The 11,974-nt window shown below is 38.7% G+C and overlaps 2 long non-coding RNA genes and 1 other non-coding gene across 3 annotated transcripts; 1 reads left to right on the top strand and 2 right to left on the bottom strand.

The window, feature by feature from the left end:
* Positions 1–76: 76 nt before the first annotated feature.
* trnas-uga lies at positions 77–158 on the top strand. The gene has a single exon. It is a non-coding gene; the product is annotated as a tRNA-Ser (tRNA).
* Positions 159–6,738: 6,580 nt separating this feature from the next.
* Positions 6,739–7,152, bottom strand: LOC124383020. Its single transcript, XR_006925182.1, has 2 exons — positions 6,995–7,152; positions 6,739–6,840 (listed from the first exon to the last, which is right to left on the bottom strand). It is a non-coding gene; the product is annotated as an uncharacterized LOC124383020 (long non-coding RNA).
* A 65-nt stretch (positions 7,153–7,217) lies between these two features.
* On the bottom strand, positions 7,218–9,165 carry LOC124383035. Its single transcript, XR_006925198.1, has 3 exons — positions 8,819–9,165; positions 7,473–7,543; positions 7,218–7,321 (listed from the first exon to the last, which is right to left on the bottom strand). It is a non-coding gene; the product is annotated as an uncharacterized LOC124383035 (long non-coding RNA).
* Positions 9,166–11,974: the final 2,809 nt, after the last annotated feature.

Consider the following 11,974-nt stretch of genomic DNA (forward strand, 5'->3'; position numbering starts at 1 on the left):
GACACTTTTAATTCTAAATGCTTCTTTTTAGGTGAAATTGTAGACAAGTCAAGACATTGCAGCAAACTTCATCACTGCTGTGATGGCCGAGTGGTTAAGGCGTTGGACTTGAAATCCAATGGGGTTTCCCCACGCAGGTTCAAATCCTGTTCACAGTGTTTCATCAATGTGTGATAGTGTTTTATTGTTAAGTCTTTACTGTGTGAAGTGAACGATGTACAGAAGTGTTTCAGCATAGAAGAAACGTTAGAAACAAACATAATCTGTTTTACTTGAGGTGAAAGTTGTTTTGCTGGGACGAGGAGGAAGTCCATTAGAACTCACATTATCTCTTTAGGAAACATGATTCATCTTGTGCTTTCTACAAGATCAAAAAGGTTCAAAAAGATCTTTTAAAAGAATATGTTTCATATCACTTTACCTCTGTTCTCAGACTCTCACTAGTGTACAGAGATGATTGTTGGATATTTATTATGCCCAAAGGAAACTTAATTCTTGGAGAGGTTTTCCATACGACCTGCGATGCCCGTAGTGCCTTTCTGATCAGGGAAGAATCACACTGCACACAGCAAATGTCCTTCTTCGGTTTATTGCAGGCAGCAGAACGTATATATACACACAGAGGAGAGAAAGCTGACCTAAACTTGTTTCCTGTTTAGACAAGAGGATATACTAGCCGGAGATGTGTGAGCCCAGATAAGACTCCCTGTTTACTTTACAGACTAACATCGTAAATATTCTATAGACACTGAACAGACAAAGGAATGTGTGTGAAACAGTGTGAAAACCGTCTTAACACTAACAATGGCCACTTTAAATCATTTATGATTTAGCATCACACACCAAAACATAGGATGTTCATCCTAGGAACAGAATCGGTGACATAAACTGCAAATGAAAAGATAAAGACAAACAAAAACATACAGATTCCATTTCATTCTTTCCCTACATACATATAATCCTTCATCATCACCACTCCAATCGAGGCCTTTATGGCCGGTCTTACCATCGTCATTAAACATGGCAACATACAAAGTATAATTCCAACAATCAATAAAAGAATCATTCCTAAAACAAAATAGTGTTCAACACTCATAAACAAACTCTTAATCTTCTCAAAAAAAACTTTGTTGAGCAGTTGTTTCACGTTCTCCAAGACATCATGAGACAATTGTTTCTCAGTGCTTGTTTAATATGTCTATTAGCAGTATTATAAGGTAGTTTCTTCTCACTGAATCATGTATTCAAAGAGAATAAAAAAGATTTGGAGTCTAGTTACAACTATGCACATATAGTTATAGAATTAAGACCTAGAGCAGGTATCAGGGTAAGCTAAACAAAACAGTCAAGTGGGTCAGATCTTCACCCCGGAGGTGGCCCCCTTTCTACTATAAAGAAAGGATCTTTCTGTGGGCTCTCAACTGTTTCAGCCCTGAATACTCACTTAGGTAGGCTTCTTAGGCCAACAGACCAATTAGTGCATAGAATAAGTGGGTGCTGTTTTGATCCTGCTTGCGTGTATCCACTGTGGCTGATAATCAGTCAGAACTCCAGTTCTGGTTACAGCTAGAACATTCGCTGGACCCAGATACTTCGGCTCACTGACCTTGGTAGGCTTCAGACTTCGTATCAGGACCTGCTGATTAGGCACAAAAGGGTGTGTTGGCTTATCTGTGGGCAGAGGAAGAGTTAGTGAGACATCAGCACTAATAGAATTAAATTTCTCAACCAGGGCAGAAACGTAGTCGTCCACCATCACTTCCAGGTTACCTAAAGGAAGAAATGCCAGTGCGTCCCCTGACCCATGGGGTTGGGAAAGGCTTGAACATAAAACTTTCGAAAGGTTAGTTTTGTTGAAGATGGGGCCATTTTCATTTCTGTGAGTACTGCCGGAAGAACAACAGTCCAATTTCGGCCTGTTTCAATGCAGGCTTTAGTAATACGCTCCTTAATGGTTCTGTTTGTTCTCTCTACCACTCCAGCTGGTGATAGGAAATATTAAAATACTAGTCGATTGCTAAGCTTTTAGCCAAAAGTTGTGTTACCTTCAAAGCAAAAGGTGTGCCGTTATCACTTTCAATCACACTAGGAATACCAAACCTAGAGATGATCTCTTTTATTAATATTTTGACAACCGTTTTAACATTCTCTGTCACGCATGCAAATGCTTCTGGCCACTTACTGAATCTGTCAACTATAACCAACAGGTACCTCAAATTTCCTACAGGTGGCATATGTGTAACTATGGCCACTTTGGCAGGGAGTTGAACAGCTTTTAAAAAGTCGCCTATGGAATTAAAATGTGCTCTGGGCTTACTTAGAATTAGTAAGTTTCATAAGCATACTTAGAATCAGTGTATATAGACACTACTTTACCTTCAGACAACTGACATGCTCTTGCAAGTGCAACCAACTCTGCAGCTGGTGCAGATGTGTATGGTAATGATTTAGCTTCAACTATTACATCAGGTAATCTTACAACCGCATATCCACATAAATACAAACCATCAGAAGGTTTTGAACATGAACATCTACATATAGACAATCCCCCTCTTCCAGGGCCGTATCTAAAAGATCAGGCCTACAAGAGGTCTCTTGTTCAATGTGTTCAAGGCAATCATGTGCGTCGTCAAAACCATCTAAATCTATAAAGTCTAGCAGATCACGCAAAGCTACTACAGCTGAATGAGGCTGAGAAGAAGGCTTAATAGTCAAGTTTTCCGTTGCCAAGAGTGTGGTCTCATAACCAGATCTACATTGCGCTGTCATATGTTGTGTAAAATAGCTGTTACCTGATGTGAGGTGTACAGTATCAAAGGATGTGACGGCACCGTTTTCTCAGCATCCCGGACCATCAGAGCCGCAGCAGCCACTGCACGCAAGCACGAGGGCAACCCTTGTGCTATGTTGTCTAAAGATTTGGAAAGATACGCAACAAGGCGATATCTGTCACCGTGTTCCTGGGCTAGGATCCCCGCAGCCGTACCACCACGTTCATGCACATAGCGGTGAAAAGGTTTAGTATAATTTGGCTGACAAGTCAACGAAACCCTGAGGAAGACGGGTCCAGGTGAACTGACGTCCCCTATAGGAAAATGTGAAAAGCGTCTGCGTCTCTGAGGCCAAAGGGACACTGAAAAAAGCAGAACAAAGATCAATCACAGTAAAATATCTGTGAGTCGCTGGTATAGAGAACAATGGTAGCTACATCGGGCACCAAAGGAGCTAACGGAATAACTAATTTATTAATCTCACGTAAATCTTGTGTTAGCCTTCGGCATTTTTTATCTGCCTTCAAGACGGGATTAATCGCTGTGTTATAGGGTGAATGTGTCTCGATCAAAACACCTTGTGACAATAAATTGTCAAAAACCTGGAGCAATGCCAACATTCTTCTCTTTCGACAATGGATATTGTTTACCAAAAATCAGATGGTGTGTTTTCATGAGTGCATGATATGGCTTTACCTGGATTAAACCTGCCTCATCTTTGTGAGAGGCCCATAATTTAGAGTTAACTTCACCTAAATTTGGTTCATCAGGCAGGACCTCTGTACTACCCTGAAAGAAATCTTCCGGATGTGACATTGGTTTCAAAAAACAGAATTTCCATTCCCATTTTGTGCATCATATCTCTTCCTAAAAGGTTTAAAGGTGAGTTTGGAATTATTGTAAAGCTATGATAAAAATTTGTACCAGTCGGTGTCACCACAGGCAAAAGGTGAGTTACAGGACATGAAATTGGAAATCTATCTATTCCCTAATAGATGAACTTCCCCTTTTTCCTAGGACCTCCACCTTGAGTTTTGTGCTGAGGCTGGAATGCACCACTTCCTGTTGCAGTGCAGAGCATAACGGGTTAACTAAACCTGGAGCATAGTAAAAACCTCTAGCAGCATCTAAATCTCTAGGAAAAAGTATCTAGATGTGACACAATTTCACTCCATAATGCCAAATGATCTAAATAAGGATTAGTTCAATAACCGGCACAATTCCTATACATAAAATCTTTGGGATTTTCTTCCGGCAATAAGCGAGAAATGTCATGACCCATCTTCTTTACACAGAACAAAGAACAGACACACAACACTTAACACACAGACAATACACACAACACATAACAATTAGACAATACAGCTGCGCTAGGCACCAGGGGGATCGCAGTCTTCAAACAAAAAAAGTAATCCAGTCTCTCCAATTGGATCACAAATTTTGTAAGTTAGGAGAAAAAAAATAGACTATAAAACCAAAACAAGATTAAAGTCTTTTGAAAAATGTCTGTTTTTCTTTAGTTCCTTTTCTCCCACTTTTTTATTTATTTTTTTAAACAATTTTTCATTTATCTATTTTTTTCGGGCATAAAAATTATCGTGGCTTCTTTTGGATACTTCAGACAATATCACCTATATTAGACAGAGCGTAAAAAACGTCTTCTAATCTTGCATCTTATGTCTACGGTGAGGAAACCAATGTCACAACAAAATCATCCCACCAAAGGAAATTATCATTAATTAAACAATTAATGCATAACCAAGACACAAACACATATGCAGCCCTATTGGCTGGCATACGGGACAATCCCCGCAAACAAGGAAGTCTCTTAAAACTTACCTTGATGCGTGATTTCCCTTTTTGGATATTGCTGAAAGTATCTCGCTTCTGACACCAAAACTGTTCGATTTTTATTATGCCCAAACGAAACTTAATTCTTGGAGAGGTTTTCCATACGACCTGCTATGCCCGTGGTGCCTTTCTGATATCAGGGAAGAAGAAATACACAGCACACAGAACACATGTTCTTCCTCTTCTTCTTTATTGCAGGTAGCAGAGCGTATTTATACACATACAGAGAAAAGAAACCTGACCTAGTTGTTTCCTGTTTAGACAAGAGGATATACTAGCCGGAGATGTGTGAGTCCAGATAAGACTCCCTGTTTACCTTACAGACTAACATCGTAAATATTCTATAGACACTAAACAGACAAAGGAATGTGTGTGAGATAGTGTGAAAACCATCTTAACACTAACACTCACTAAATGTAGATTATATAACCTGAGAAGGGAACCTATTGAAGCTAAGATTAATTAGCCGGCTAGTTAGCCTAGCTCAGTGGTTCTCAAAGTGTGGGACGCGGCCCTCTAGTGGAGAATAAAGATATGACAGGTGGGGCGCAATGAACGGCAGGATTTATTTATTTATTTGTTCTTGATTAATGATTTTCACTATGAATAAAGTTCATACACTCAAAGCAACACAAATAAACTATAAGGTACAAGTCACTTATACTGCATACACACATTGTATAGTCCTTTTTTAAATTACACAGATAATAAAAGACTATGTGATAAGAGAAACAAGCATGAGGTGCTCTTTATATTAACACTCAGCCAGATCATGAAGGAGTGTATCAGGAGGGAGTCTGTCTATTTCCCTCTCTCTTTTGGACCTGGATCCAGAGGTGGACTAGCTATATGGCATTTTCCCTCTGGGCCGACACGCCTCATACTGTAACTGTTTTAATTATTTTTACTCTTTTAGAGTAGGAGTTGATTTACATATTTAACGGTGTGCAAAGATGAGATGTGTTTGTGTTTGTGTGTATGTAGTGGGCCGATCTGGACCAAAATGCCAGTGCTGATTTTTTTGTTCCAGTCCAGTTCTGCCTGGATCCTTCTCAGAGAGTTTCCATATCTGTAGGCTAAAGAAAACAGCAATAAGTTTCATTCCACACACTGACTCTGTGGATATATTGTACATTGTAGTGTTAAAGCATCATTTTGATCCCAATACTGTAATTTTTCATTTTACTTCTTTTAATATTTTATATTTATTTTAACTGGTTCATTTATGCATCACGGGAAGAAATATTTCTGCAAAAGTCTTCAAAAGTATAAAAGGCTTCAATCTTTAATCTGTCAAAATATCTGATATCAAAAGTAAGTACACCCCTAACTGAACGTGTCAAAACTGTTTCCAAAGTGTGAATATTCTGTGTGATCACCATTGTTATCTCACACTGCCTTAATCCTCCTGGGCATCGAATTCACCAGAGCTGCACAGGTTGTTGCAGGGATCCTCCTCCACTCCTCCATAATGACACCACAGAGCTGCTGGATGTTAGACACATGGTGCTTCTCTACTTTCCGTTTTAGGATGCCCCACAGGTACTCAATAAGGTTCAGGTCTGAAAACATACATGTCCACTTCATCACTTCCTCAGCAAGGCAGTTGTCATCCTGGTGGTGTGTTTTGGGTTGTTTTAATGTTGGAAAACTGTGGCCCAGTTTCTGAAGGAGGGCATCATGTTCTCCTTCAAAGTGTCACAGTATATGTTAGAATCCATGTTTTCCTCAATGAAAAACAGCTCCACAGTACCAGCAGCACTCATGCAACACCAGACCATGATGTTACCACCACCATGCTTGATTGTAGGCAAGACACAATTTTCTTGATTCTTCTCACCAGGGCGTCGCCACACATGCTGGACACCATCTGAGCCAGACAAGTTTCTCTTCATTTCAACAGACCACAGTGATTCAGTGAACTGTTTGCAGGGTTTTTTGTGAGCCAGCTGCAGAAGAGGCTTCGTCCTGTCTGTGTGTCTGTGTGTGTCTGAGTCTTAACCTGTGCAGGACCTGGGATCTGAAGTTTCAGGTGCAACCAAGTAAACTCCCTGCAGTGGATCCAGTAGAATGGGGAATAATACAATCAGAGACTCTGGGTTTATTTACATTTTTATTTTTGTTTTTAAATATGATAAAATACATGAAAGGAATTATATTTTTGTGATATTTTATTTGTAGGTGGTGAGGAATGATTGCAGGTGATCATTCACAGAATCTGAAAAACAACAAGAAGATCACACACTTTAACAGCAGGAACAAGAAGCACACGATTATTATTATATAGTAGCTGAATGAGATTTAACACACTCGTTCACACACTTGTTCACAGTGTGGGTCTGTAACAGCATTTCCTTTGAGGAGATACTTACATGTGTCTGGACTCTAACGTCTGTTTCGGATCACCCTGACACTAATGACTTTAACTGCTAAGGAAGAAAAAAACACATTTAACATGAAAAAATGTACGAATTCCAACATGATGAAATGATTCATGATTACAAGTTCATTTACACACTCGTTCACACAATCACTCACACAATCACTCGTTCACAGTGGTTCAGTAACAGCATCTGCTTTGAAAAGAAACTTACTCTGGATTCAGCTGTCCCCTAAAATTGTTCGGTATGATGGCATCCACATAATACTTAATAATTTTGGGAGCATCTCCCATTTCAGGGTTTGCACTTTTGGGTATCCTGTGTGAGAGAGAGAGAGAGAGAGAGAGAGAGAGAGAGAGAGAGAGAGAGAGAGAGAGAGAGAAAGGTGATACCCACGTACTCAACGTATGCTCACACACACACACACACACACACACACATGCACAAACACACACGCACAAACACACACCTTTCCACTGGAGTGTTCTGGGGCAATCACCACATGGGGGAACAGAATCCATTTTTATTTTTAGTTTATAACTGCAAAAATACAAAAACATGAAAGCTTTTAAATACAGTTACTGAAATCTAACACTAAACATCTATCTATCTATCTATCTATCTATCTATCTATCTATCTATCTGTCTGTCTGTCTGTCTGTCTGTCTGTCTGTCTGTCTGTCTGTCTGTCTGTCTGACCAATCAACCCAGGTTTTGTTTAAAATTATAGCCAATCATCTGTAATAAGGGGCGGGACACAGTATGTAGCGGCATATTGAGTGATGTAGTTTTTTTTCTTTGCACCGCACCTAAATGTATTTATTTATTTGTGTATTTTTATGTATTGATTAATGTTTTACGTAAACAACGCGAAAAATAAAATAAAATATCTTAAACGTTTTTGCCTGTAAAGTTTAAATAACATTTGATTTTTCCTTTCTTGAATTTTTTGGTGTATTTAAAATAATTTTCTGAGAAGAACAACAGACAATGTTGTAAAATTTGTCAAGAGAAATTATCCAGAAAAGGGGATACACACTGAAATGTACAGTATGAAATGTACTATATTACATGTTCAGTATGAGAGTGAAGAAAAGAGAACTTTACCTGCAGCAAAATGACAACTTTTCACCCAGTGATTATTAGCCGCTGGTTTGTTTACTACAGTTGCTAGGATACACACAAACAAAAAACGTCCAGCGTGAATGATGAATTGCACAGTGGTCACGTGGTCGATCCTGCTCTCAACAAGGTCCGGTATTGACGTCAGTGTTTTTTTTTTTTTTTTTTTTTTTTTTTGGGGGTGCCCCGCATCCGCGCCCGAATGAGAATTTAGACAGTGTCACTAGAGGGCAGTGTGAGACTGACAATTGTCAATGTGATCAGTGTGTTACAATTCAACTGTTTCTAACTAATGCACTTCTTCTTCTTCTTATTATTATTATTATTATTATTATTATTATTATTATTATTATTATTATTATTAGTGTTATTAGTTTCTTCTATTCCAAGCTTTGATCTTCAGTTAAAAGGTCCAGATTAACAATATAGAACTTAGAACTATAGAACTTTTTTGTAAAGTAAGCGACTAAAAACTCCAAAGGAATTTTCCTGCCACTTTATATAAGTTGTTTTAGAAAAAGCATCAATTCAATGCAGAGAAGACCCTGTTTTTAATAACACTGTTTTTGTTCCTGTGTATTTGGGGGTGTTTTAATTTTAGAGCATGTTGTATTTAATAAACTTTGTATGTTTTTAAGTGCTTGTAATTTTCATGTTTTCTCTATGAAGCGTTTACTAAGAGCTTACGAGCACCTGGGCTTTGTTTTGTAACTGATCCTGAAGCAGAACAAGATCACATTCAAGCGCGTTCCCTCAGCCGTCACCAAGTGCCTTAGATCAGCTTCCTCCATCATCACATAAAGCCTAAAAATGTGATCTCTTTATAAATATTTTTTATAGATTATATTTATAATATTGTATATTTTTGTACATTAATAAATAAAATACACAGTAGATCTGCACAGCGTTACTCGTTGTCATCAAGACGGTGCCGGTCACGACTGCTCCGGCTACGTTTTCTATTTTTTGTTTATTTTATATTTTTATTTACTTAGTTTCTGCATTTCACTGCATGTTGTACTCTGTATGTATATGTATGTGACAAATAAGTAAGTACACATCAAGGCTCTTCTCTGTTCTGGCACCGAGGTGGAGGAATGAACTTCCCCTAGATGTCCGTACAGCAGAGTCCCTGACTATCTTCAAGCGACGACTGAAGACCAACCTCTTCCTGAAACACTTCAATTAGCACTTTCCAAGTTTGTTGAATTCAAGAGTTATATTTATATTAAGTTTGTAATCTTGTGTACTAGTGTAGATTTATTCATTACTGGAGACTCAAAGCACTTTGGTACGTCGCTCTGGATAAGGGCGTCTGCTAAATGCTGCAAATGTAAATGTAAATAAAATTTGATTTGATTTTAATAGTTTATACAGTGGCAGGTCTTCAGTCCCAATCCCCCTCTTAATAACATCATTATGATGCCACAGCTATAGAATTATACAGATATGCAGTATAACAGAGCGCTGCATCACAGACATTTCATACAGCGTGAATGAATGCCGTTGACTAAAGCAGGAAACCCAGTGAACACAATTCAACAAGTCTCTTTTCACTGTAGCCACAGCTGCACCGCCGCATTCATCATCTCTAGCAGAAGCTTCACTATTTACCTCATAAAATATCCCCTGGTTTCAATGCGTTCTTATGCTTTTTTCTCCTTCCTATGCTTTTCCAGCTCCTCCCTCCATTCACAAACCAGCGTCCAACCATCACACTCTCCATTATCCACTGCATTTCCTGTCTGAAAGCCGTCTCGTTGTTCTTGATGATGAGACTCATCATAGTCATGTGACTGGTGAACTTGATGATTTGAGCTGTGCATTGCAGCACAGTCATGAATCACAGTGTGAACAGCTGGTGACTGAGGATACGGCCCTGAGGTTCCAGTGCTCACTGTGATGGGTTTTGCTGGTCCTGATCTAAACTGTCTGATGTCTCCATAATGGAGTCTATAGCATACAGACTTTTTCCACATCAACATAAACTATAATAGACAGCAGATAACACTGTACAGATCTAAAATGTGTTTTATTTCTTTATGAACAAAAGTTTTAGATGTAAATCACTATAAAAGTAATCTATTAAATTATTCATAAAGGGAGTCTGAGACTTGGTGACGGCTGGAGGAATGAGCTTTGTGATGTCTTGCCACCATGATTCCAAAATCTTTACAGCGACTTTGGGGTTGCTGGCTGCCAGATCATGAGTGGCATAAACCACTGCAAACTGCAGCTCCCACGGCAAATCTGCACACAAAATCCATCATAAAATTAGGACTTGCTGAAGCACTTTCCTGTTGATAAAGAACTAAACATCAGAGAATAAAGATTTAATGATATCTTTCCTGAGTTTTCTGTTCCAAACACATTTATGCTTTTTGTCAGATTTTGGACTGACATTGGGAGTTTCTCCTTAAGCCCTTGTTAGCCAAGTCGTCCTGTTTCAGGTGGACAAAGAACATGAGTAAAAAACTAAACAATCCACAAATAATGTGAGAAGATGCTCAAATTCAAGATTTACAGTAAACATACCAAGTAGCCTAAAAAACTGCTGCTACAGAGACGTCTTAGTACGGTGTTTGATCTGTTCTTGTTTGCAACAGCCAAGTGTTCAGGATCAGCCAAAGGTCCTCTCTAGTAAATAAAAGATTTGGATATAAAGTAATCCCTCGCCTATCGTGGGGGTTACGTTCCAGACCCTAGGATAGGCAAAAGAATGTGAAGTGGCAACCTAATATGTATACAGTACAGTATACAGAATTTCTTTATATCTTAAGGCTTTATTAACCACATCGACACTCTTATGAACCTTTCCTCTGCTTTTAAACCTTTAATATTCTTAAACCTACGTAATTTTAACATAATAAATTCTATATGGGTCCTCACCAGTGAAGGTACAACTTGAATGATGATGATGATGATGAATTAATTGTGCAGTACTAATGATGATGAAGGTGATGATGATGAAATGAATGTACTGCATACCCAAGAATAGCATTACAGCTCTTCATCAGGTGGTGCAGTATCTTCACCCTCGTCCATAACTTCTGTTGTCGCTAAAGGCGTAGTGTCTGGTGTCTTCTTCCGAGTGATGAACACAGTTATGGGGAGTTGCTGGTGCTGCTTTTTCTTCTGGGTAAAAAGGTTTTTTATAAGCAGACATGTTACCCTCGATTGCATTTGAGAACTGCAACAAATGAAGAATATGGGGGTCTCATTCTTGAGCTAGTTGCTGAAGTTCTTTGGACAGTCTGACAAGGGTTGCAAGGCGCTCGAGTGTTCCAACCTCCTAAATTTTTATATTTTTCATATCTGTTAGTATTAAGATGGGCCTCACACTGGTTCTCTAAACACATTCCTATGTTGTCTGTACAGTGTCTATAGGATCTTTATGATGTGAGTATGTAAGGTACACAGAAAGTGTTTGTCTGGGTTCACACATCCCTGGTTACTATGTTTTCTTACCCAACCAGGAACAGTTTAAGCTCGGGTTTTATCCAGTGTGTATATATACTTGTCTGTTTTTTGATAAAGATAAAGATTAATAAAGGACTTGTTTAATTGATCCTTTAGTGATACCTTTTTGTCTCCCAAAACTCAGTTACACTTTTTGCCAGATCCTCGACTGATGCTGCCATGTTTTTCTGCCTGTCGTTCCCACTAATAGGTAACCATGTACTTGTTTATTCTTTATGTCTGTGTTTGAAATACAAAGGGGAATAATTATTTCATTATTGTTTTGATTTCTAATGAAAATAAAGTCACTGTCAGAAGTGGGATTTGAACCCACGCCTCCATGTGGAGACCAGAACACTCAGGTTTCTGGAAGGTATTGAACCTTGAGTC

Source organism: Silurus meridionalis, chromosome 3, assembly GCF_014805685.1.
Source record: "Silurus meridionalis isolate SWU-2019-XX chromosome 3, ASM1480568v1, whole genome shotgun sequence".
NCBI classification, from domain to species: Eukaryota; Metazoa; Chordata; class Actinopteri; order Siluriformes; family Siluridae; genus Silurus; species Silurus meridionalis.